Here is a 25,945-nt window from a genome sequence, read left to right as displayed (position 1 = left end):
ATCCAAAGCTGGCCACGATCAGTGGGTGGTTCCTACCTCATTCCGAAGTCTGATGTTAAGTCACGCCCATGATGCGGCCACCGCCGGTCATAGGGGGTTTCACACAACACTGGAAATCTTAAGAGAGGTTGCATACTGGCCACACATGGGCCAGGACCTCAACCAATATTTGAAGGGTTATCTTGTGTGTGCACAATTTCAGCCATCATCCCTCACGCACCGTGCGCCTCTCCAAAAGAGGGGAATGACACTGCCATGGTCAGATTTACAAACCGACTTTGTAGGCCCTGTGATTCGCTCGGCTAGGGGGAATAAGTACATGTTGACTGTGACATGCTTGTTTACCAAGTGGGTGGAATGTCTCCCAGCCCCAAACTGCAAGGCAGAAACTGCAGCTGCCTTGATGATTAACCACATCTTTTCCCGTTTTGGTCTACCTCAAAGGATTGAGTCAGACAGAGGTAGCCACTTCACCAGTGAAGTAATGACAAAGATGTGGGAGATACTGGGGGTCAAGAGAAAGCTGCATATTGCTTATAGACCAGCTTCTTCTGGGGCAGTAGAGAGATATAACCGGACAATTGTGAGCATATTAAAGAAGTTTGTGGCAGATTCTGGGCCAAGTTGGGATATCCGATTACCTCTGGTCCTAATGGCCATCAGATCTACCCCTTCATCTGCAACCAAAATGTCACCATTTGAGTTGATGACTGGGCGCAAGATGGTGCTTCCTCAGCATTTGCTCTATAGGACCCAAGAGCAGACACTGATAAATGCCTCCACTACTCATGAGTATGTAGAGAATTTAAGGAAACACCTCCAACATGCTTTTGCTTATGCTCAGCGGAATCTAGAAAGATCAGCTGATAGCATGAAGACCCACTATGACCTGAAAACTTCCAGGAAGGAATATCAGGTGGGGGACCGGGTCTATCTATACAACTTCCAAAGGAACCAGGCCAAGCAGCGCAAATTTTTGCCTACATGGAAGGGACCCTTTGAGATCGTCGATAAGATCTCCCCTGTGGCCTACAAGATCCGCATCCCCAAAGGCGGTTCGGCAGAGGGGGAAGACAAGTGGGTCCACATAAACCAGTTGAAATGTTGCCATCCCAGGCACACTCTGCAACAACTGGAGAAATCCTCTGGAATCCTAGCGGGTACTGTATCAGACTAATTCAGTTCCAATCATAAAACATACCACATCTAGTCTCTAACATACTGTGATTTGTATGAAACTGTCTCTTAGTCATACTGTTTTTATTAAAATAAGAATGTAATGTTTCGTTATGTATCTCAACAGTGGTGGGAAAAAAAAAAAAAATCGTCTATGAGTAGATATTGCCGCTTTTGCTTTATCATCCTAGGAGAGATGAAACCATGAAGAATGACCAAGAAGGACGATCCGGAGACCGGGAACGAAGATCCAATGGGCCCAGTGGACCGCCCAATACTCCCATCTGGACCGGCGAGGAGAACCGATCGATCCGACCGGATGGAGGAAAAGATGCTGAACTGTGCCATTTATCGGAAGAAGAGGAGAACTACATCCCAGATCTTGCGGGTCCCATTAGTGAAGGATCAGATGGCCACCGCAAGAAGGGGGGCTTGTGGGATGTATTTACCCATGCATCCGGGCCCTACCTCAAAACTGTGCAGTACTGGCATTGAAAACATCATAATGGCCAGAGCTCCCCAGAAAATGCACAGGAAAATCCCATTTTGCCTATATTGTGAGTTCAGAGATGCAATGCTGATTGCCAAAAGCAAACCCATACTGTTGGGAATTCATTTTTCTTGAATGTCAAATATGGCAAAATCATGGGCACAGAATTACTTTACTGCAGAAACACACCAATGCCATGTCCTGAACATGGACAATCTACTCCATATAATATCACTTGCTGAAAGGAATCAATCTAAAAAAAAAAAATCCCAAGGATGGATGCAGTAACCACAAAATCCTGATGGTGGCGCTAGCGGTCTAAACTCTGACAGGAGAGCTGGCTTGCAAACTGCATGAGTGCAAAGAAAGGGGTCTTATTTCATCAAAGGTTCAAAGGGGTTGCATGTCCTGAGAACTCTTGACACTTCAGAACTCAACACAAGAAGCCAGGAAATAACAGGGTTCTGTTAATTAAATGCAAAGTGGCCCCCTGGCCTCCTGATGTGAGCTGGCCAGACACCACACAAAGGACCCTTTCCTCTGAAAGGAATATGTTAATTCTGGATGTTTGCTGTCAACAAAGATCTGCCAGCCAGCAGAGATCTGTGACTGACCCACCCAAGTCTTGGAGGCGGACTTCAACACTCTGAGGACTGAATTGAAAGTAAAATATATATTTTACAAAAACACTGATAACTCTTTGTAATCAAATGACAGAAATGTATAACTTTGAGAGCTTTAATTTAAAAAAATGTACCGTTAATTCAAGCCTAAACTCGAATTTGTGTGATGTTCTGGGGCAAAACCCCATTGTTTATTAATATTACAGACTCCCTGTTTCAGCTAGACAAACGAAAATGCATTGGTATGTGGGTAGATATGTGAGGAACAGTTGTATAAAATTTAATGAAGATCCAATGTTGTTTAGCACATGAAAAAGTGCTAGAAGTTGCCATTTCTGAATGCAAGCTCTTAGAAACAACAGATTTGGACAGAGACATGGCTAAATTCAGCCACACCATGTATATGTAATTTCAAGCAACTGTGTAACTGTGAAATATGTCTTTTATTATCAAATATAGAATGTGTGCAATCTGACAGAGGAGTGTCCTATCTGCAAGCCATAAAATGACATCCCTCTGACTCACAGTTCATTCCCCAATCAAATAAGAAATGGAAGTTTGACCAATTAGAAGCTGAGAGAGAGGTAGGGTCAGTGATGCTAGAACACACCCACATTCTAAACACATAAAAGCAGACAGACAGGACAGATAGGGACCTTCCAAATCCATCTGCAGCGGGACGCTCTGCCGGAAAAATCCATACTTACCTCCATCAAACCACCAGAGAGCCAAACTAGAGACTTCAATCTATCCAGAGGGAGAAAGCAGTGCTGTACCCAGAGAGACCCAGACCAGCAGAGAGAGCTGACCCAGATCACTGTGAAGTGCAGAGGCCAGACCAGACCAGACCAGAGTCCAGTCTAAAACCCTGACCAGATCCGTGATGAGGCCCATTTAATTCAAGAATATAGTGTGAGTACCTAGTAAAACTGTGTAGAACCCATCTCTTAGTTAAAATAATATAATTCAATCCATTTTTAACCTAAGTAGAACTGCAGCTTAGCAATTGTGTTATCCTGCCATCAGTTTTGAAGCTGAAAAAGTGTGCGTTTAAAATTTCAAATCTGAAAAACGACCTTTATTAAATCGCTCATATCTCCGCAACCGTTTGTGCTAGAGACTTGCAATAACTTTTATTTGAAAGCTTAGAATCTTAGCATTGAATCGCACCTAGAACCGCATTCCTACCCCTTATAGTTTTACCGCAATCGCGGAACACGCATTCGCGAATTTTACCGCGATTTGCAAATTTCTTCACATGTAAAAACTGCTGCTGCTTGCCTTCCATTGCCAGAAATTCGTTTAACCTGCTAACTATCCCTGCCTCATTGCTAGTGTGAGCCTGGACTAATATTAACTAGATACCACTCACCCTGAACCTCTGAAAGGGAATTAAAAAGCATTTCCAGCATATTTCTCATCCATTGCTAGCTCATATCAAAGCATTTGGGCCTGTGTTTTCAAAACTCCTATCTGTTTTCTTTAAGCTTGCTGGGGTGAACTGAGTACAGTTGATTGCATTTCTGAGAACTGTGTGCTTCCTTCCATTTCCTTGCATTGCATCAAGGGGGGGAGGGGATTGCCAGAGAAAAGTGATTACATTGTTTGGTTGAAATCATATTGAGTATTTTCTATACTGCATTTAATTTATTCAATATTGCATCCATTTGAACCCTATAAAGCATTCTCGACCACATTATACTTCTGTACCTATTTACCAGTGTGCTACCTTATCCATTTCATGTCAACTCCTTATTGATTATAAAGAAGTGTGCTAGTGCCAGATTCTCCGTTGTTGATCTTTATCATATCAGATTAAGTGTGCTATTCAATTATTAACTTATTATAAAGTGTGATATATATATATATTTTAAATTATCAAATAAACCTTTTAAACTTGCAAAACAGAACTACTTCTTGGCTCAGTGGGGTCAGGGGGATTCCAAGAGAGGGGTGTTATATAGGGGTAGTCATCCAGAACGCATGAACTGGACCTAAAGATATATCAATAAGGGTTTTCATTCAGTATTCTAGACTAGGCGTTAACTTAGCTGTAGTGCTGAATTGAATCCTCTTACAGTACAAAGTGGCCTTACTTTTAATTATTATAATTGGTTATTTGTAATGCACAGAGGTTTGCCCGGATCGAACCTGCGTTGCTCTGCGTCGTCTTGCTTCCAAGGCTTGCACGTTGCACCTGAGCTCTCCTCACTTAACATTTTTATCGGTCATTGCTTCACTCTTGAAAAATGTAAACCGATTCTTCAGAATATATATCAGTACAGAAAATGATGCAAAATAGAGATTGCTAGCTCAGCTATGTTTCATTCAATGTAATGGAAATGGACATTTAAATTATGATAGTAACACATTGAAATGCGTACATTTTCTTCTGTTTTTGCAGGTGCATTTACTCAGTTTTTTTGTAAATGAGTTTTACATTTATTTAATTCATTGTACAGGTAAAACCCCTGTGTGGGCCGGCTCTGCTCATCATACCTTTTTTTTTATAAGTTCCCTAGTTTCATCAGTGAAAGTACACACTCAAATGTGAAGCTACTGCCTCCTGCTTGTATTGTGCCAAGATAATCAATTTAACAACTTTGTAATATATATGGCGATTCATGTCAGAATCTCCAAGCTTGTAAGTGACTCAATCATTGGTGTCAGTGTTATTAAACACTTGTGCTGCAATACTTGGTGTTGCTGTTATTGCCCATGTGAGGTACTCAGTTTATCATCCTCAGGTGGCTGAAGACTCGAGCCGTTCTGCCCAAGCCATGGCAACATCCTGTTGCCTAGGTGAACAAGTTGCACATGAGCTATCTGCACAGAACAGATCGCCTTTTGCTTCCTGAGCTGCAATGAAGCTCACATCAACTTCCGGGTACTCATCTCCATAGAAACTGGCCTAACATCTTCTGAAGACATATCGCTCTCTACTGCCTCACTGAGTCATTTGGTAGCTGTTCAAATGAGAACAAGTGATTGTTTTGGCGAGGACAAACCACGCGTGCTCAGCGGTGTTCGAGTACTCAGCCCCCCTCGGGGCTATTAATCAAACTACTGCCTTATGGATGCTCAGGATCCTTAGAGGTAAAAATGGGATGGCAGAGAAATGCCTCCCCTACCATGCGTTGGTGTTAAAGCTGGAAGACGGAAGCAGCTGGGGGTCTCGTGTGCCTACACATCCGACTTGCCACACACATGGGCTGGTGTGACTTGCATCGGCATTCTGCGGTCATGGCCCATGAATCTTTGCGGTCGGCTATGGGAGGCAAAAGAGCCCTGTGTGAATCCACCCGCCACTGGGGGTATTCTCATGGCTCTCGTGGGCTGTGCATGAATGGAGGAGCAAGGAGTCTAGAGGCCAATTCTGGTTATAACAATTGGGAAAGGGGCAAATACCCACCGGGCCCCAATGCTCTTCCTCGCTCGTCTCAAAGGCAAGCGGTTGTGAGGCCAAGGCTGCACATGGCCTCCCAGTGAGGGATTATCTATATTTTTAACATACCTCTGCAGCAGACCATTTACAGCAGGCAGTGACTAGTGATAGGAACAGGTCATTGTCGTCATTTATTAAAATGTGGTTGTTCCGTGATTTTGAATGGTGTGGGTGCAGAAGAAGCTGAAAACAATTACCCTGTCATTCATTTTATTTCAATTTGTGTCTGTAGGAGATTGTTTTGTAGGTTCTCATTAATGTACGTTCAGGCTTCCATTCAGGGTGGGGAAAATAAAGCTACAATAATAGGAGGTCATTTCTCAAGCTTCAGGTGGTAGAAAAAGTGGCGGTAAAAATATTTGCTGACACTTTTTATGCCCTGCTGGATTTTGTATGATTTGGCAGGCAAAGTTGGAGGACACAGCGGGCTTAACACATGTGCCTTCTATTCGATGTCCACCTGCCAAACCTGCTTGCTTTTCTGCCAGCATGTATTTGCCATGCTGGCGGAAAACCAAAAGATTCATAAGGAATCTGCTTACCTTTTACACCTGATAATCATTAACTTTCATTAATTTCTGGAGGCATTTACATGTTTTCATTCATGTAGTGTATAAGGAAGAGTATAGTGGAGTGTGTATGTGTTTTACTTTTCCACTACATTGAGGAAGCAATTAAAATGGCTTGGAGAGGATCTTTTGCACAAAAATGCAAATGGAGGTGGTCCCCTCTGAACTATTTAGAATCTGAAACAAAATGACTCCCCTACTCTTTTTTATCAACATGTGTTTGCTATGATGTACACATTGTCAGGTTGGTTTATGATGTGACTTGTGTACTTTAAAATCATCTGTATAAAACAGAGTATTATTTAGAGGAATCCATGTCCAAAATGTCTGGAACAAAAGACTGACCTTGCAGATTCCATGCTGAGAAGGCCACACTTACGAGGTCAGTTTTTTGTAACCGGCCCCACCCCCACCACAAGCCTCTCTGATACTTGTTCCTTTCAGCTATCCCACTTACCTATTGCAGGCTTTGGCTACCTTTGTGCACGGACTGCAGGCCACGGTTATGGAAGCCACATCACACTTCAGTATGCAACCTTTGTGTTTTAGTCATTTGTGTCTGAGGACTAAAGTCACCAACGTATTTTAGCTTTACACATCCGAACCTTAACACTTATTTGTACCAAGTTGAACTGGGAAGATGTGTGGTCAAGTACCTACATTTTAGGCTAGGATAACATTCCAACTTCACCATTTAACCAAAGTGTGTGATCCTGGGCAAATCATTTAATCTCACTGTGCCTTACCTGCCAAAAGTAGGTGACTCAATTCGCTGTAAACACTATTTTAAAAAAGTCATATATGTTGCTCCATATATAATAACATAGACCCTTTATACTCATCGAAAAATGCAGCAAATGATATTTCCAAATATGTTTGTCAACCTGAGGATAGTGGTTATATTTCCAATTGCTGTTGCTGTTGTGCACTAACTCTCACCACTGCATATTGGTACTCCCTTGCAAATCTGCTTCAAAACTACAGCAAAAATAAAATGTTCTTTAAAAAGTAATTCTGTAATCCACAAAACGTACCATTCCATGCAGTAGCACACTATGGGGTATTTCACAGCATAATGCTAGGACCACAAGACCCTCCACCATGGCCTGCTGGGAGTAGCCACAGTGTTCAGAGGGGCACTTTTGGAGTCTGCTGAAGCTGAAATGAAATAAGGGCTGTGGGCCTCATTGCTCAGTCCTTGCAGAAAAGAGGAAGCATCATCTTTCATTGTTCGCACCCAGTTCAGGACAACATGGTGAGGGTGCATGGTAGTAATGGAAAACAGGAATGGTTGTAAGGGTGTACAGATGGAAGGTGACTGGGGTTAAAGGGGGGCTATTGGAAGGGTAACAGGGAGTGGATAGAAGAGGAGAGCAGAAGAATTCACAAGAGGCGACGGAGAGTATATGATTTTGAAGGGGACTGTGCAGATGGAAGTGGAGAGAGGTTTTCCAACTTAAATACATTGAGTGATCCTGCTCAAATCACTTTATGTCAGTAAAACCTGGTATGGTGACCATGCTGTTTCTAGACAGTCATACCCCTAAGTACACAGCTCCAATATGATAAAAATATGACTTAAAAACATGAAACATTTATTCCAAAAGTAAATCATTGTTGCACTCATGATAGCCATTAACGCCCCCTTCACGAGATGCCGACCAACGGCCTTCTTTCAATCTTGCCTATGGTTTTAACCTTTGCCTGAAATCTGCCACTGTCTAGTGGTAAACAAGGGCAAATGTCGACAGAGATCCATTGGTATGACCAGCGCTATGGTGATCATGGTCGTCGGCATTGCTGTTCTCTGCTGTAAACACATACGTGCTTGGCAGAGGTCATTAATGATTTGCTCTATTCGTTGATGAAGGGCATAAGAAGCTGGGGGTCTGTTTGGATTTCCAAATCTTCCACTGCTACGTGCAGAAAATGGTGACAATCCAAATGAGAGGCACCAATCCTCGATTGTGTCAGCAGCTTGGCTCTTCCTTCCGGAGTCTCCAGCGTGTAAACAACAAGGCTGTTTGTGTTTATTATGCACTTCCATTACATATGGAAATGTTCGCTGGGCTATAGCAGTGACGTCTTTATGTGAATGGGACACGTGCCCCGGGCCCCCAACCTGGAGTACCGGGGGTTTGAGGGCCCACATCTACTGCCCAACTTGGGGTGGGGGGCTGGAGCCAAGCTTGGAAGAGGAAGCTCCCAAGTCATTAGATAGTGGGTGTTGTATGGGGCCCGATATGGGCATCCAGCTGGCCCCAGTGGTACTACGGTGCGCCTTAGAGGCCCAGTGCCTCAGGGGGGTGGCCAGGGGACACCTTAAGTGGGGGCAGGGCGGGCCAAACCCTTGACCATGCAGACCCTTACCACCTTGCTGGCATGAGTGCCCTGCGGCATCATGCCTGCAGGCCCGTGCTCACAGGGTGTGGGCCTGCAGGCTTAAATGAGAGACAGACTCATTCATTCCTCTTTGGGAGTCTGCAGCCGTTCTGATGCACGTGCCTGCAGGGGCTCCTTTTATTTTCTTGGGCCATGACCCACGTTAAAAGGGCAATACACATGGGAGGCACAGATTCCCTTAAAGAGGCAACACACTTGGGAGGGTCACACACTACACTCCTCCATTTTCAAAACAAACACACAAATGTTACTGAAACATAAATGATTCCCTCCCCTCATTACAGAACAACATTACTTGGGCTACTTCAGAATTTAGGATCGACAACAAATAGGATATGCCACTGCTACACGCATGGGGTTCACATCGTTATAAACATACAATACATATCAACACACTCTAAACATAACCAGTGGGTGACAATCTCCATTGGCGAACTGCCGGTGGAATGTTGGCAGTTCGTCACATGTTACTAAATCCTTTATGAACCTGGGGCCAGTTGAACTTCCACTACTGAATGACGCCACTGCTAGCTGCTGGCACCACTTATAGTATGCCTACAAACTTACGGGAACAGAGCTCCACATTCATTTAACTGGGACCGCTTTAAGCACGTACTTTCCATGCCAGCCCCCACAATTTAAACACATATCCGCTGAGTCTTCTCCGAGCACTCGCAGGACCGCAGGAGACCAGTTCACTTTGCTCCAGCAAACGTTCAGGATAGTCCTTTCCACAGGTCCTGGTCCATTGATGTTACAGTTCAAAGGCTGGTAAAGCCACACCTGGGGGCACCAGGGGCCACATCGGCTTAGTCCCTTGATGTTGGGGCAGGCAGCGAGACACAGGTAGCAGGGCGCCCAAGCTTTGCCAGGCTCAGTCAGTCCCTTGATGTTGGCGCAGGCAGCGAGACGCGGGTATAGGGAGTCTAGGCTGCGCCACATGATGTCGACAGGGTGGGGGTGTCAGCATGTTACTCACTCCCCTTTTCATTGGCTACACTCCCCCAGGCTGGAGTGTCTCTTCACTGTAGTGGGACAGGAGGGCGCACAAGCACTCGTGCAGAGCTGCAACCCTCGCTGGCTCATAGCAATTATTTTGGGTGGTGGGTTTGAGGCTGCGAGACGTTGGTTGGCCAGACACAGGTGACAGGGTGTCTAGGCCACTTCTTCTCCTCCTCCAGGAAGGAGTCAGTGCTTGTTGATGGGGCAGGTGATGTCACAGTTCTGGGGTGGCAGGAATCGTATCCAGGGCCACATTGGCCTGGTCCATGGATGGCGGACCCGGCAGAGCACACACCAGTAGCAGGGCGATGAGGCCACTTGCATAGTTCTCTCCCCCAGGCAGGAGTGTGGGCAGGAAGTTGCCGTTAGCAGAGGGCACTCACCAGTGGTAGTGTGACACTGGGTGCAGGGTGTTAGGGCCACTTCTTTATTCAGCTCCCCCAGGCAGGAGTAGGTAGGGTGACAGGGTGGCAGGGTGTTAGGGCTACGCTTTTATTCAGCTCCCCCAGGCAGGAGTAGTTGGCATTGCACTGCCAGCAGAAGATGGCGCACAACAGTGGCAGTATGTCTCTAGGGCCACTTGATGTGCGAGCAGGAGTGACATACATGTCTGGGCACTGAGGCCACTTACTGTTTATTCCTCTCTCTCAGGCAGTAGAATGGGCAGGAAGCTGCCCACAGCAAAGGGTGCACACCTTTCCTCTCCCCGAAAGCAGAGGCTGTTGGTATCACCCTGCTAGTGTTGAGTGTGCACAGGGACTCCCACTGAGCTGCACCCTCCACGTTGGTCACCCTTCCCCCAGTTATTGTATTGGAGAGGTTTGCTGGTCTGGAGCACTTTCCTTTTCACCTAGCTCCGACATGGAGCATGTTCAATTCCACCATCACTAGGCCCCCGGGATCATCACCATGGTCGACCCGGGTACAGTTGAAGGTGCCCTTTCAGCTGCACCACGTTGCCTTCAATCTATGGGAGCTCCGAGATGGAGTGCATTCTCATTCACTGCTGTTGGGGCCAGGGACTTTCACTTTCTCAGCTCCGACCCCAGAGCATTTTCCATCTTCGCTCTGACATGGAGCTGCGGATTTCAGAGCAGGCATCCCGGTCTTACTGCAGCTGGGGCTGCCGGCACACTGTACACTGTTTTCACTGCCCAGCCCAGGACATTACTCTGTTTTGACAGCCCAGCTCGGGGCCTTACTCCCTCTCCCCACACGCTCCGGTGTTGGGAGCACACAGCCGGTCAGGGGTGGGGCAGCAGCGGGGGCGGGTACTCACCTCCTCATTCCTCCCCTGGGGGCAGCACATCTCTCTCCACAGGTGGGAGGTCCCTTTGTTCTTGCGGCTGCGGCCCTCCATTTCATCTTGCGGCTATGGGCGCTTCATCAACGTTTCTTCCCTCACAGCGGCGGATGGCACGGGCTGCAAGGCCCACAGGGGCTGCGGGCTGACCCTCCCAATGCCGCATGAGCACCCTTTTCACAGATGGCCACAGCCATGGTGGATCTGCCAGCAGGACTCTGGTCTCCCCTTTCATTTTGGGGCCATTGGTGCTGCACCCACCTTGTGTTAACCGGCAGCGGCCGCCCAGTTACTTTCTCCCTCTCTTCTCGTGGCGGATGCCACAAGGGGGGCTGCGGGCTCCCAGCATGATCTCCCCTCGCCATCCTGATGGCGATGGATGCCGCTCCTCCTCCTTTCACTCGCGGCAATGGCTGCCACCCACCGCATTCTCTCCCCCAGCAGGGGACAGCTCTTTCCCTCCTTCCTTCTTTCCTTCTTCAACAAAAAAAGAAAGAGGAAGAAAATAAAACTGAGGAACAGCAGGGACAGGGAGCCCCGCAGGGGTTCTTCCTCGTCGCTATTGTTGTATGGGGGCCTGCTATGGGCATCCACCAGGCCCCCATGGGTGCTATGGGTCATTGGCACCTTAGAGGCCCAGTTCCTCTGGGGGTTGGCAGGGGACACTGGTCTTAAGTGGGGCAGGGAGGGCCATACCCTTGACCATGCAGACCCTTGACACCTTTCTGGCACGAGGGCCCCACTGCATCATGGCCTGCGGCCCCTGCTCACACGGTGTGGGCCTGCAGGCCTAAATGAGAGGCAGGCTCAGTCATTCCTCTTTGGGAGTCTGCAGCCGTTGTGATGCATATGCTTGCAGGGGCTCCTTTATTAGCTTGGGCCATGATGCAGTCATGGCCCACATTAAAAGGGCAATACACGTGGTAGGAACACATTCCCTTAAAAGGCAAACACACTTGGGAGGGTCACACACCACAGTGGGCCTGGCCTGGAAAAATAAACCACCGGTTCCCCATGTCCAGCTGCAGACACGCATTAAACAATGCGTGTCTAAAGACTGCGCTCCTCTCCCTTCTCACAGCAGCCTCCACCTGTGTGAACTTGTGTCCCGGGAGACCGCGCCTGTGAAAACTGATTGCATTGGTTCTTGGTTGTCATGTCCGTGAGGTGGGGGCTGCTGCGAGAACAGAGGGGAGCATAATTGTTTCCGTTTTCCACTACAAGTTGACTGCGTTTATACTCTAAAACTCTTTATGGGGCTGTACATGTACTGGTTTCATGTAACATCCATACATACTGCTACTTGGGACATAGCATCATTCTTTGTAGCTATGGCTCACAAGGCTGGGTCTTTCAAGTTTGTGAATTGATGTCCTCTCGGTTTATATTTTCTTTCTAGTTTGAAGGTTATATGCAATGCAAATTGAACTCTTGGTAGTATGTTTCTTAGTTTTGGCTGTTAGGTGGTGTTGTATGTACTGCCCATAAGCCAAAACGATTGTCATGGCAAGTGGCCATAGGAGACAGATGGGAAATGATGAGGGACACAACACAGCCTGTGGGTCTTATTGGTCATTTTCCATACCCACTGAATGCCCATGGCCATGCTAGTCCCTAAGGCAATAGGCAACCACTTCCTGACCCACTGCACCAAAAACACTCCCTCCCGCGGGATCGCTTTACATTAGCTTGTGCTTTTTAGAGGACGCCATTGTTATTTCTAAACAGTCTTCTAACAGGTAATGGCTTAATCACAGCTGTAAACAGCTCCTCATAAAATAAACATATTTTAAGCCACTTTATCTTCAGCCACTTCATTTATAAGCAATATATGTGTTATTCCATGCGTTCCCGGCACTGAATTCCCGGTAAAACGAGCATTGGCAAAGCAAACACTTTTGACTCTTAAATAGGCATTAAATGAGACCTTTTCCAGGCACTGCCTTAATATGCTCAGTACTGACACCATTTGCCACATATTGTCATCCATGGCCAGGTATTAAAATTATAGCAACATCAGGAAAATGTCTAATATATACAATACCTGTGTCTGGGATGAAGGGGGAGTGATTAGAGGAGGCAGACAAGGGAAGCTAAGTATGGTTCTGGAGGGGAGGGCTGTAGGATTCTGGTGGGGGAGAGTTGCGCGGGACACTGGCTGGGCTGACCTGGGACAATGGCAGGACAAAAAGAATGACATCCCCACAAGGGAGGCTCCGGTTTCCAGAATAGAACAGGAGCTGTCCCTAGTGGACTCTACCCACGTTCCAGGCCACATGATTGTCTGGTGCGTAATGCATCGAAAGATGTAATTTTTCTGCTTGCCTTGACTGTACATACAATATGGGTTGAAAGCCCAGGCAAAGAGAGTTCAGAAATGCATTTGGCGACTCTACCAGTGTACCCCGAATGCACAGACGGACTGGGCTGGCCCAGGAAGAGCCAGACTGCAGGTCACAAAATGTGACAGGCACTTTCTGCATGACCAGTAAGCATGACATAGGCTTTGTACATCAATCACTTTTCCAACAATAACATAAAGTTTAGTCACTTTAAAGGATGTTTTGGTGCACATTTTATCGTTTTACCTTACAATTTCCAATCGATTTCTAGAAGATGAGGTTTTCTCTTGCTACATGTCAGTACTCTCCCTTCTGCCTTCCAAGTAAAACTGTGTTGTATCCATTATCTGACTGCCTCAGCAACTGTGTGCACAATGGGTGCAAATGTTGTTTTCTTGTTGATGATTTCTACCTTTCAGCCTAAAGCCTATTTTTTTTTATTTACTTTTATTAAATTTTAATACACACAGGTCACAGAAAAAAAGCAATCAGATTGGAGGTCTTTTCCATTTAGTTTCAAAACATAGGCCATACAAATTGCGGCAACTTCAGTCTGCGAACCTTCAGTGACCATTCCCTTCCTCCACCCACCACCCCACCCCAGGCTAAGCATTTATTATTCAAGACGTGTGTGAGTTAATCTGACAATTATTGCGTTTTGGGTTTCAAGGGACTCCCCCGGTGGGGGAAATATCTCCTACAGTCTTTCGTGTCATTTCAGGTTTCATGGTGGACAGCATCGTATATTGTATGGTCACCTGTTCGCACCCTTACATGTTAATATGTCATTCCTGGCATGTATTTGCTTGTGAAGTCCAGCCACAGGGTATCACATTGTGTGGATCTGCCGTGTAGGGATGCTGTTATTTTTTCCATGGTGCATATATTGGAGGCTACATTGACCCATTCACGCTCATTCGGGATCGTTGTGGATTTCCACTTCATAACCAACAAAGCTCAGGCAACTAGCAATAACTGTGTGACTAGACCTCTAATCTTTCTCCATTCATCCTCATACTTCTTAGGTGTGGGAGAAGGCATAGCAATCTCTCGAAACAAATAGGTACCACTCATAGTGGCTACAAGCCACTCATTCCTGACACAACTTCAAAATCAAGCAAGTATAGGCAAAGCCTGCAGTTGAATTTTGTGTAGGAATTGGATATGGAAGTGCCAAGCTCTATCATTATGGTGCTGCCTGTTTATAAGATGGCAACAGCTGAAACATGTTTTGAGTACCTGGGCATATGATGGCAATGCCTAGCAAGTGTGCCTATCTGATGTCTATACCAGAGCCAAAACTATTATCTTTGCCACTGCTAGTTTTTTAATATTAGGAATAGATGAAAGGACACTCATATTGCTTATAAATCAAGAGGCTCAAGGCACACGCAGATATTTTTACACCAGGTATACAGCTGCATTTAATCAATTACCTTTCTGAAGACGGCCGGGAAATAACAATTGCATCCTCATAAAAGCCAACAGCTTGAGGTCAGTGCACCGTTCAGCTAGCCCCAAGAGATCCCAGGAGAGGGTGTATGTTGGGCGGGTAGGTAGGTAGTGGGTAGGAATGGCAAGTCTATGGGCGGTCTTTGGGTGGGTAAAAAGCCAAACACCCAAAGGTGTGTGTCTCCCCTCACATCCCATCGCGCCTCCTATCCATACTCCTAGGCCCTTAGTCTGGGCGTATGGGTGGTCCAAAGCACCACTTAATAGCCAAAACTAAAACAATGCCTCACTTCTAAATTCCCTAATATTTTTTATCAATGTGATATATGATTTTCTAAATTGCGCACATGGTACAAGTTGATGGAACAGAAGCCGGTGGTTGGCACCCACACACTTTTTCACGTGGCGCATGAAGTTCCCTTGGAGTGTTTTTGAGGCATTACACCTTCTTTTGGCTGCTTCCACTTAGTTGAAGGGAACAGTTTGAAGGACAGGATTCATACACGGGTTGTGTGGCGTGAGGGCAGACACTTAGCTACAAGACCATAAGCATTTCTCATCTTGGCCCTTTAAAAAGCAGGTCACAGAGATGTATAATATTTATATTTTATTAACAACTAGATAATACATTCAAAGTCTAGATAAGTATCTGTTGAATTTGACTTAAGGTACGTAATCACCTCATTTTGCAGACTGTGCAGGGGCATGGATTTTGGGGGGGGGCATGGGTTTCGTGGAGGGGAGGCTGGCAGAGGGACATGGGGTTCAGGAGGAGCCCAAGACTGTCTGTGTCCTAGGCCCCAAAAACTATTAAGATGGCTCTGGCTATTGCTTGTGCTCCCTACAGGTAAACTAGAGCAGACTTTCCAAAATGATTGTCTTTGAAGCTAGGAACGATCATACAGAGTTTTGATGAAGAATGGTGTCAAGATTATAGAAGGTATACTGAAATATTGTCCAGAGGACGTTTTTAAATTTTTCAAGGTATCAAAATGTATTTACTGAGATACGTCATTTTCCACAATGAATTAATCATCAATTAATGCACACATTAAATTACATAAATATTGCAGGAGAGCATAGTACACCAGGCTTTAAAAAACCTTACACAACCATCATTCCTCAACAGTCAAACAATCATTTACAACTCACATCAGTCAACCTCATTCAATCACAAATTGATAAAAATTGAACCATACTGTTGGTACAATATATATGTAGTGGCACTTCACTAATTAACCCTACATAATCTTTGTCATTTCATCCACATTAAATATGCATAAACACAATGATTGTCAGAAATGTGATCTGTTCCACGGGGTGGGTATATTCAACAGAAAATGGCTGATCCCATCCCCGGATGTTCTTCTCAACTGGTTTTGACGTTTGAAAGCAATTGGAACAACGTCTTCATCAGGAGAAACAATTAATAAAATACAACAACTGAAAAAAACAAAGAAATACAACAATTATATGCAATAATACACTTGCCAAAACTGACTAGCTCAAACTGACAACATACAATTGTTTACACCAGAAGTTAAAAATTGAATTAGATTAGAGGCACCACGTGGGGGTGAATCCCAAGGTGTCTCTACTGTTCCAGAGTGTCAAAAGGGTTTGTGAAGCCCTAAAACCAAGAGTAACACTGTGTCTCGAGTGGAGCTGAACCAACACTGTGGTTGAAAACAAAACACAAAAACCAGTGAAGCCACACTAACCTGACTCCCAGGGTCATATGCTCTCGATAACAAAACCCATAGGTATCCCTCAAAATCAATTCAAGGGAATTCTATATCTGAAAAGACATGTGTAATGACCGTTAGCTAAAGAGCTATCAATTCAGGTGCTACAATTGACCAAGGCACATAAATGTGTTGGTCCGGCCACTCACCTCGAGCAAGGAACAGGAGATGTTCCAATGTTCGAATAAATATTGCAGTGTGTACAGCCACAATCAATGGTTGTGTTCATTCAGCTCAAAAGTGTTGGAATTCAAAGTTGTCTATAACAACTAGGACAATAAATAAATAGTTACCCAATAATTTTAATTCATGCTGCTAACTATAAGAAGATCACATGACAGTTGCAAAAACCTATTAGTTACAAAATACCTATAGCCACACAATGTTCTAAACGGGTGTAGATTAATTAAATGTACACAAGTCCAATAGTGCACTAATTCCTCTCAGCCTTTTCGGGCAGGCAGTCATCGTTTAAAACATCTAGTTGCAACTGTCCGTTGGAGGCCATGTGATTTATGTGATGACCGGTCACATGGGCCAAACTAATGTTTTTGTTTAAAAGGGCCCATGTTTATGTAACAATGCCGTCAAAATGATGGTATTTCCCAAGGAGTTATATGTGGACATCCCTAAATGTGCACATAACTCAACTCACAGCTCTTCCTGCTGCTGGAACAATACAAAATTGCAAAATAGTATGGTGCAAAATTAAATGTAATCAAAATGTAACTTGCTGGGACTCAGTCATTGTCCTACGTTTATCGTTATGAGACATCTAGCTTAGAGACTCCAATGTGGATATTGCAATTTGGGCGAAGACAATTACTGCATAGTATTAGCGCCACATGAAAGAGAAAAGGGGACAAAGGATCTACGTCAACGTGAGTTAAACTCCCAAGGTTCCAGCGGGTTAAGCCCCTTGTCTAACGTTTTAAGATTGAAAATCGACAATTGTTCTTTGTATGTCAACTTGTTCCTGGTTTGGACAGGTCCACTAGTGACAATTTTCTCAACACAAATCCACGTTAGGTCATTCACACTATGGCCTGTCTCCACAAAGTGAAGAACCATAGGGGCATTAAGGTTATGAGTTCGAATTTTTGAACGATGTTCATTAATACGAACATGAACCTCTCTTGAGGTTTTTCCTATATACAACATATTGCAAGGGCATTGGACCGCATACACCACATTTTTGCTTTTACAGGTGGTGAAGGTACGTAAATCCCATTTTTTCCCTTCCCCCACAAAGCTGGTCATTTTTCTTGAGTATTTACAAGCTGTACACGACCTACAAGGATGATGTCCTACTACTAGTCTGCAAATTATGTTGAATAGACGCCCTTTACCACATAGTGTGCCAACCCAGTTTTTGTGTCAAGCAGCGGAATTAGTGCTGGTATACACGCCGTCTTTTGCAGGTTTAGGGTAATGTGGGCAGGGTAACTGAAGAGTCTTATGTTTAGGCAGCAGTTAGCCTTCCAGATTGGAGATCCGAGGCCACAACCGGCCTTGTTGCCTCCAATAAACCACCTTTTAATACACAAACATACACCTATGTTTCGTTTTTCATGGGCCCTTTTCAGGCTTGGCGCCCCTGGACTCAGTCCCAGACGCCGGCACGGTCCACAAGTGATTAGATCTCCGGGCCTCGACAGGCTGCACACATCTGTTCTTCATTCGGCTTTTTCTCCCGTGCTTCTTCATCACAAGCCACCAGGTATAACCTTCACCCTTGGCTAGGACGTGTCATCATGGTTACTAAACACCAGTGGAATTAATTGACATAGGAGATATCTCCACAATTTGTCATATTGATAACCCCAGTAGTACCGGCTAATTTTTCGGTTCTTTTAATGATCAGTATGACCAAATGGTGGGATAGATGTGAGAGATGTAGGGCTCCCCCACAACCCCGGGCTGGGCAAACCGACCCTTCATCTACTTAAATAGCATGCTGGATAGCTCAGAGCCTTCCATAGCATGTATTGCTCTAATTGTTTAAATGATGAAACTTAGTATGCACTTGGAGGATTCATTTGTTGTTTCCTCTTTTTCTCTTCTTTTTTCTTTTTAAGCTCTACACACACTATTGTTACCAGAAATGACTTTTTGTGTCCTGAAGATGGCTGGGGTATAAGACATAGCCAGATTACTGAGCTGAAACTCGAGTAGACACCTTTTTTAAAAACTCAATTGGACAACTAATGATGGATAGCCTTACATAAACTTAAAGGTGATTCATTGTATTAAAATATACTGTTGATACATGCCAGCACCTGTCAATAATGGCGCATTTATGGTCGACTTTCCTAAGAAACTCTTAAAAATTCCTCTATTCCTCTTAAAAATTGTCTTCCACCAATTTGCACAGTATGGGCCTCATTACGAGTTCAGCGGTAACCATGCCGCTATTGGCGGCATGGCTGCCGCCGAAATCGCGTCGGGGTCCGGGTCCTCGGAATGAGGACTTACCGGGCCATTCCGAGGTCGGAAGGCCCGGTAATTCCTCCCTTCGAGGACCCGGACCCGGTTCTTCCCCATGCCCATTTCAGCCCCCATAGGGCTGAATGGGAATGGGAGAGGGAGCAAACAACGGGCCATTACGAGTTGGCCCGTTGTTTGCTCCCTCTTCGCCTCGCGGGACCCGCTCTGCACGTCTGGTGAGACCAGACGTGCAGAGCGGGTCCCGCGAGGGGAACTTGGAATCGGGCGGTACGGGGTTGACGGCTCCGGCACGTTTACCGGTGCCGTTAACCCTGTACCGCCCAACTCGTAATGATGGCCAATGAATGAAATAGTACATTACGAGTTGGCCCGTTGTTTGCTCCCTCTTCGCCTCGCGGGACCCGCTGTGCACGTCTGGTGAGACCAGACGTGCAGAGTGGGTCCCGCGAGGGGAACTTGGAATCGGGCGGTACGGGGTTGACGGCTCCGGCACGTTTACCGGTGCTGTTAACCCTGTACCGCCCAACTCGTAATGATGGCCAATGAATGAAATAGTATTGGAATGACTGAAGTTTGGTTTGGATGATTGGAATATAGGTTACATATGGGTGTGTGTTCACTTAACATAAGAGGTGATGGCTGGAAGGTTTAGAATGGATCCTAACCTCTGATGAGGCCCAACGAGGCTGAAGCATGTTTGGGGATGCTTGTGGTCTTGTGCAGAAGGGATTCTGGCTGGCCTGCCCCTTTTGGAGTGGGACCAAGCCTGATTTGCATATGGTCTGTCCCCTTCTGTAATGGGTTGGCAGGTGAAAAACGATGGTCTGGAGAGTTTCCCAGAGCAATGCAAGAGGTTAAGATGAATTCTAAACCTTTCAGCCATCACCTTTTTTGTTTGGCTCGAATGGAAGCCATTAGCAATGTTCTCTTACTAAAATGCTGGATTTTTGTACTGTGATGTCATGGCAGAGGATTCTGGATTGTGAAATCAACAGCTGTGGCTTGATACTAGAGGGTCGACAGCATTGTCTCTGCCTCTTTGTGTCCAGCAACCTACACACGAGTCACTGATGTCCTGCTGACAGTAAGGAAGGGGCACGTTCTGAGAGCGTTGTGAGCCACGATTCCCTGGCTTTTGATCGTGTGGGAGCTGTAACTTTCTGAAACTGTTAGATCTGTGGCTTCTTCACTGACAGGGGGCCATTAGGGAGGAAGGTGGGCGAGAGCAAGTTAGGTGGCTAGGTGGAAGCATGCTTGCTTAGGGAGTATGTAGACAAACATGAGTGGGGAAGTGAAGGTTGCGGGATAACTAGTACTGAATGATTTGCTTGGAGTGGGGGGAGAAAAAAATGAGGTGAGGGAGGATGGACATGAAAATACGTGGGCGGTGGAGAAGAGGTTCTGGGCGCAAAGTGTTGGGGGAGGGAAAGCAAGAGGAAGGTATAAGAGTGGGGCGGGAGGCCAGGTATTTTTCTAGTGTTTGGAGGGGGTGAGCAGGATGTCGGGAACTTTCCATGTATTCTGTAATTCTTCCCTCATAAACTCTACATTTCATCCTCAGGGAAAACCAACTCAGGGAGACACCACAGGTGTTAGAATAAATCGAGGCACAGCAGCAAACACAACATATAATTGTGGGTGGGTATTTATCAACTACATTTCACTCGGAAACCACTGGCGGGCTTAATGCCTGTAGTTAAATAGTAGCCATCTATATAGTCTATATTTATTAGACTCGCTGTCCACACGTGGGTCAATATATCTATTTTTGTAGTTCTCAATCAGTCAATCTATCAATTAGCTCTAATGGAATGTAAATATCATTTGTGTTCAAAATCAGTAAGCTGTCGATGAAGATCATCAGTGTTTGTGTAAGCCCCATTGAAGGCTTCATGCTGGCTCTAATTTGAGTAAGAAGTCTGTAATCATGAATGCTCCCACAGAGAACAAACCGTAAGCCCACAATTAGAGAGAAAACTAAATTGTTTAAATTATTAGAATGGTAACAGTGCTAGCTTCTATATTGAAAGACATATGAGGTTCCTCTAATGTGCCCATCTAAACCAGAAAAAGGATAATTCTTTGAATTGTACCTTTGCTGAATTTTCTTCATGAAAAACATTCCTTTTCATAGATGTCCCTCAACGAAGAAAGCAACTAACTGAAGAACACTTTTATGCTCCCTCTGTGTATTCGTAGGAAGCTCTAGTTCCTAGTTATACATGGATGTGTCTACATCCACGGGTAAGACACAGACGCTAAAAACTAGCTGCCCCCTACTGGTTAAGGTGCAGCAGAAGCGATTAACTAAACAGATTGTACGGCAGAAACCTCTCCAGCTGTTTGAGTTACCAATTGTATGTGTTGCAAGAAGACCATCTGGGTTCCACCTCTCAGTATTGTATTCAGCGCTATTTCCACATTTGCTTGAAGTTTGAAAATGCAATTAATCCTGTCATTTTTTTGGTGTCGAGCAAAGTCGATGACTGCTTGATGGCTGCTGTTAAATAGGCTTTTGGACATCTGTAATTGCCCTTTTAAATCTGGACTTGAAATGATACAAATGGTTCCACACTCCCTGTGCAAATTATACCACTGAGAAGTACAATGGGAGACGTTGCTGTAAGTGGTTGCAATATGCCAATAACACATAGATTTAAGTATATTTTTTTTGGTAAGTATGTTCGATTAGAATGTGTTCATACAGTGGCAGTACTGGCCTCATTCGGAAAATCCATGATCAGTGTGTTCCGACAGTGGCATTACAGGCATTAGTGGGCAAAGTCAGCACATGGGTATTCTTACAGTGGCAGTACTGGCATATATTAGTACAGAAAGCATGAATGTGCATTCTTACCATAGCAATAGTGGCAATATTGGGCCCTTTCTACATGAGTGTGTTCCTATGATGAAAAACAGCAGACAGGTCCATTCACATGTAAAATGATCTAGACTAATAGGTGACAAAAGAATGCACAGTCTTGAAAATGTCTGAACTTTTCTGCTGTAGGGGATGATCTGTAATTGCATTTTCATAGGTGCTGATAACAGGAATAACCAAGAGAAATGGAAATTATATGATTAACCTTGAAACAATCCCGAGTCAACGAGATCGGAATCAAGTTATTATCCTATACATTGCATACAGATTGCTGATGCAGGAAAAATATGTCAATGCAGTAACACTCACATGAAAGTTTATTTTTATAGATGTACTACAAGCAGGTGCTGTTGTTGCATGAATTAATTATGCATTGTGTATTTACTGTGTGGGTTGAACAGAAATGGGCAATGATACATTCTCCAAATTATGAAAATCGATTTAAGTGGTTCAAAGTTTCATCAGGGATCAAGACAGGTACAGTTTGAAATCCGGTTCTTTGTGATTTGGGAGAAAATATTTTATCGAAGTAGAATTCATCGAATTCTTTTATGTAATTAGTTGATTTTGTTGCAAATATATGTGGGGCAAGACCCCCGCTTTCCCCTTTTAACATCCCTACCTTCATTATTAGCCAAAACTCACCCCTCACCTATATATTCGGCAAAAACAGGCAACAGTTTTTTATTTAATCTACTTCCATGAAATGTGCTGCCGCCAAACCTCCCTATCCCTGAAACCCCGAATGAGGGTTCCATCTGTGTCCGATGACATTTCACTGCATGCTTGCAGTCCCTGATCGCAGATGTGTTTAAATTGTGTATTACTGCCTTGGTGAGCTGATGGTGGTGCCTTAGATTCCAAGCATTCATAACCTTGAATCCTTAGCTCTTACCATTGTCCCAATATGTTTCGACAACCTTGATCACCTTGATGGAGAACTTCGACTCTGACTCTTTTGTATGTGCGGGCTAGTGATGACTATGACTTCATGGACACGGGGACATGTCTGCTACAGTGAGACCACCGCTTTCTCCATTGCGGATGTGCAGAAACCAACTCAGGTTGGTCATGTTATGTTTGACCATTAATCGTGGCAGAGGATGCAACTTCAGCATCTGCGGTCCACAGAACGGTGTATGTCAGATGTTATGAAGTGATGACTCTAAACTCGTGGATACCGGACACGTGTGCTACTGTGAGTGCATCACTTACACTATCCCAGAACTGCAGTGGCTTCCAATTAAGTTAGAACCCAACTCAAGTTGGTCATTGTTGACCGTTAATCTTAGCAGAGGATGCAACTTCAGCATTTGCGGTCCACCGAACAGTGTATGTCAGATGTTATAGAGAGTGTCATTCCACTTCTATCAGGTTCATCAAGTCGATTGTGATTCCAAGAGGTCAAGAAACAGGCACCATTGGAGTGCCTGTGGGGCAGAATGCTTTGTTACACCTGATCTCTGAATCTTACCTCCTGATTGCCTTCATTTTGTGCCTCCCTCTCTGATTTTACTGTAAATGTAAATGCTAATATTTTTTCTATATTTTATTGCGTCCGTCTTCAGAGTAATTTCAAAAAAATCTGTTCCTTTGCTCATTCAGATTTAATGTATTATGTCTGTATCTCTTTCTCATGAGTTATTTGGGTTATTAAATAAGAACAACGAAGTGTGAAAAGATTAGGCATCTTTAATTTGTTGAATTAATTTTTTATCAGAACACAAAAACGAAATCACAGAGTTTTATATCTGACATTGCAGAGTGACGAAAGTTACATACACTGATACAAAGTATTTGAGTGCTCGTCAGGGACGTCATATCATCAAAATAACAGGGGCAACGGAAGTGACATCACACAACCCTTGACCGTCCCAGTGAGATTACAGGAAGTGATATCATTTGGCCCGTTTCCAAGTGACATCTCATGAAGTGATGTCTTTTGACCCTGCCCCCAAGGGACATCACAGGAAGTGGTGGCACACAACCTCTCACCACTTGACATCACAGGAAGTGGCATTGCATGCTTTCATACACAACTCGAAGAATGACACTTTGCACAACACTTCTCCTTACACAAAAACAATTTGAATTGCAGCTACACTCATACCCTCTTTAGACTACCTCTGCCCACTCACCCATATGCATCTAGACATGGGTGGCTATAAGGGATTGGCCCCTCTTCATATCCGCGTATTGCCTATAATGCACACAGACACACTAGCAACTCCTTGAATTTCCCATACCTTGGACTTCGGTCCCCCCAGAGGATGTTCAAACTACAGTGCAAAAGTGGAAGCAGTGCGCGAGAAGGGGAACACTCACCTCAAAGTTAACTCTATTTGGGCGCAAGGCCATCACTTGCTTCAAAGTATGTTATAATGACCTTTGCAGCATGCAAAACAGAATCCAAATTTATTTTGAATAGTCCAGGCACCAAGTGTGCTTCAGTTACATTTAGTTTAGCATACAGTTTAATGTGTGGCCATCAAACTCTGCACCACATGTTATTTGCCCTGACAGTGATGTGGGAGCACCTTCAAGTGGGCAGTCCACGCATGGTTTATCCTTTGGTTGTTTAGTGCGGGCAAATTCACCCCCCAAAAAGTGCATTGTTCGACTGAAACTGCTATTAAATCTTTCCGGTAAGATTACCAATTTGGTGAAGGATGTCAGTATAAAATGCCACTGAACTGCCAGGACTGCCAAGCCACGTCTGGCGCTAAGGCTTGCCCACGGGCCCAGAGAATGATTATGTTTATGTTTATGTTTATTGAATTTATATAGCGCTTTAAGCCAAACAGCTTTACAATATAACAACAGGTACAAAAGTGAGAGAAACCTATATACAAGCATGAACAGGTAATTAGAACAATAAGTAGAACTATTTGCAAGGGGGAGCAGGGGATAGGGTAGAGGAGCGGGTAGGAGAAGGGAGTAACGGTGTAGGATTTGAGGTGGGGGGAGGGAAAGGGAGGGGAAGGTGAGGCATATATACAAGCATGAATTGCAAATAAATGTAATTCTGCCAATATGCAGATGTTCTGCTAATGTTTCCTGTAGTCATATGCTGTCGGTAGACTTGATAGTGAATTGTGGGGCCTAACCTCGGGTAAATGGTCTCCCCTTTTTCTTTCGCTCTGAATGCTGGGCTTGATAAATGCGTTTAAGGGAGTGAAATGAATCTAGGCAGGGCTTGAACTCAGAGTGTTATTTTTCCAAGATGAAGACCCCTCATCTCCCACAGCCACACCGTGCCATATGACATGGTTCGGCTGCAGTGGGGCTCTTCGGAATGTAACGTTCAAATTGCGAATTAAGATCTGAAAGTCCCATGCATGCGTCCCAGTGGGTTGGGACTAGGTGGCCCAATCGATTGCTGGGTGCTTTGATTCTCACCTGCACACCACACCACACATTCTTCACACAGCCCCACATACCTGATAACGGTTTCTCTGTAGGAGAATGCAATATTTAAGTCCAAGCAATCTCAGACAGCTCACCATCTACCCTTCCACTTTCCACAGCCATGTTGCATGGTCCACTGTGGCTGGATCCACAAGCATCCTGGCTATCACAAACACTCCCCTCCTGCCTTGGTTGTACCCATCTTCCCTTTTGCCTGAATACTCCGAGCAGGGGCATATCACACAATATAAATTCACTGCCCTTCTGAAGATAAAAGCCAGCGTTTCGGTTCTGCAGTTGCTAAATAGGCAGGCATGGCTTTGCCGAAATTTGGCAAAGATGTGAGGGGTTTTGCTGCCGGTGTACCCCGTGCTTAGGTTGCCGGCGTTCTGAAGTGGGCCCCCGTTTAATGTGTGCAGAAGGAAGCTTGCCCCGCCCTGTAACGCCTGGCATTTCACTTGGGCCCGACCTTGAACCTGTGACTCCTACCGGTGCACAGCCTTCGAGAGGTGCAATGTCCCCCAGGGTTGCTCCCCTAATCACCCAAGCTGTACATTCTAATTTGGAAAAAAGTCATTGAGTTAGCAAAGATAATAGAGCGAGATAGAAGCCGCCCAGTGTAAGGCACGCTACGAAGGCTATATTCGGCCGTTCGGAT

The sequence above is a fragment of the Ambystoma mexicanum genome, chromosome 2p (assembly GCF_040938575.1).
Source record: "Ambystoma mexicanum isolate Mex_15411 chromosome 2p, UKY_AmexF1_1, whole genome shotgun sequence".
Lineage (NCBI taxonomy): Eukaryota > Metazoa > Chordata > Amphibia > Caudata > Ambystomatidae > Ambystoma > Ambystoma mexicanum.
Note: the sequence above shows the minus strand (reverse complement) of the source record.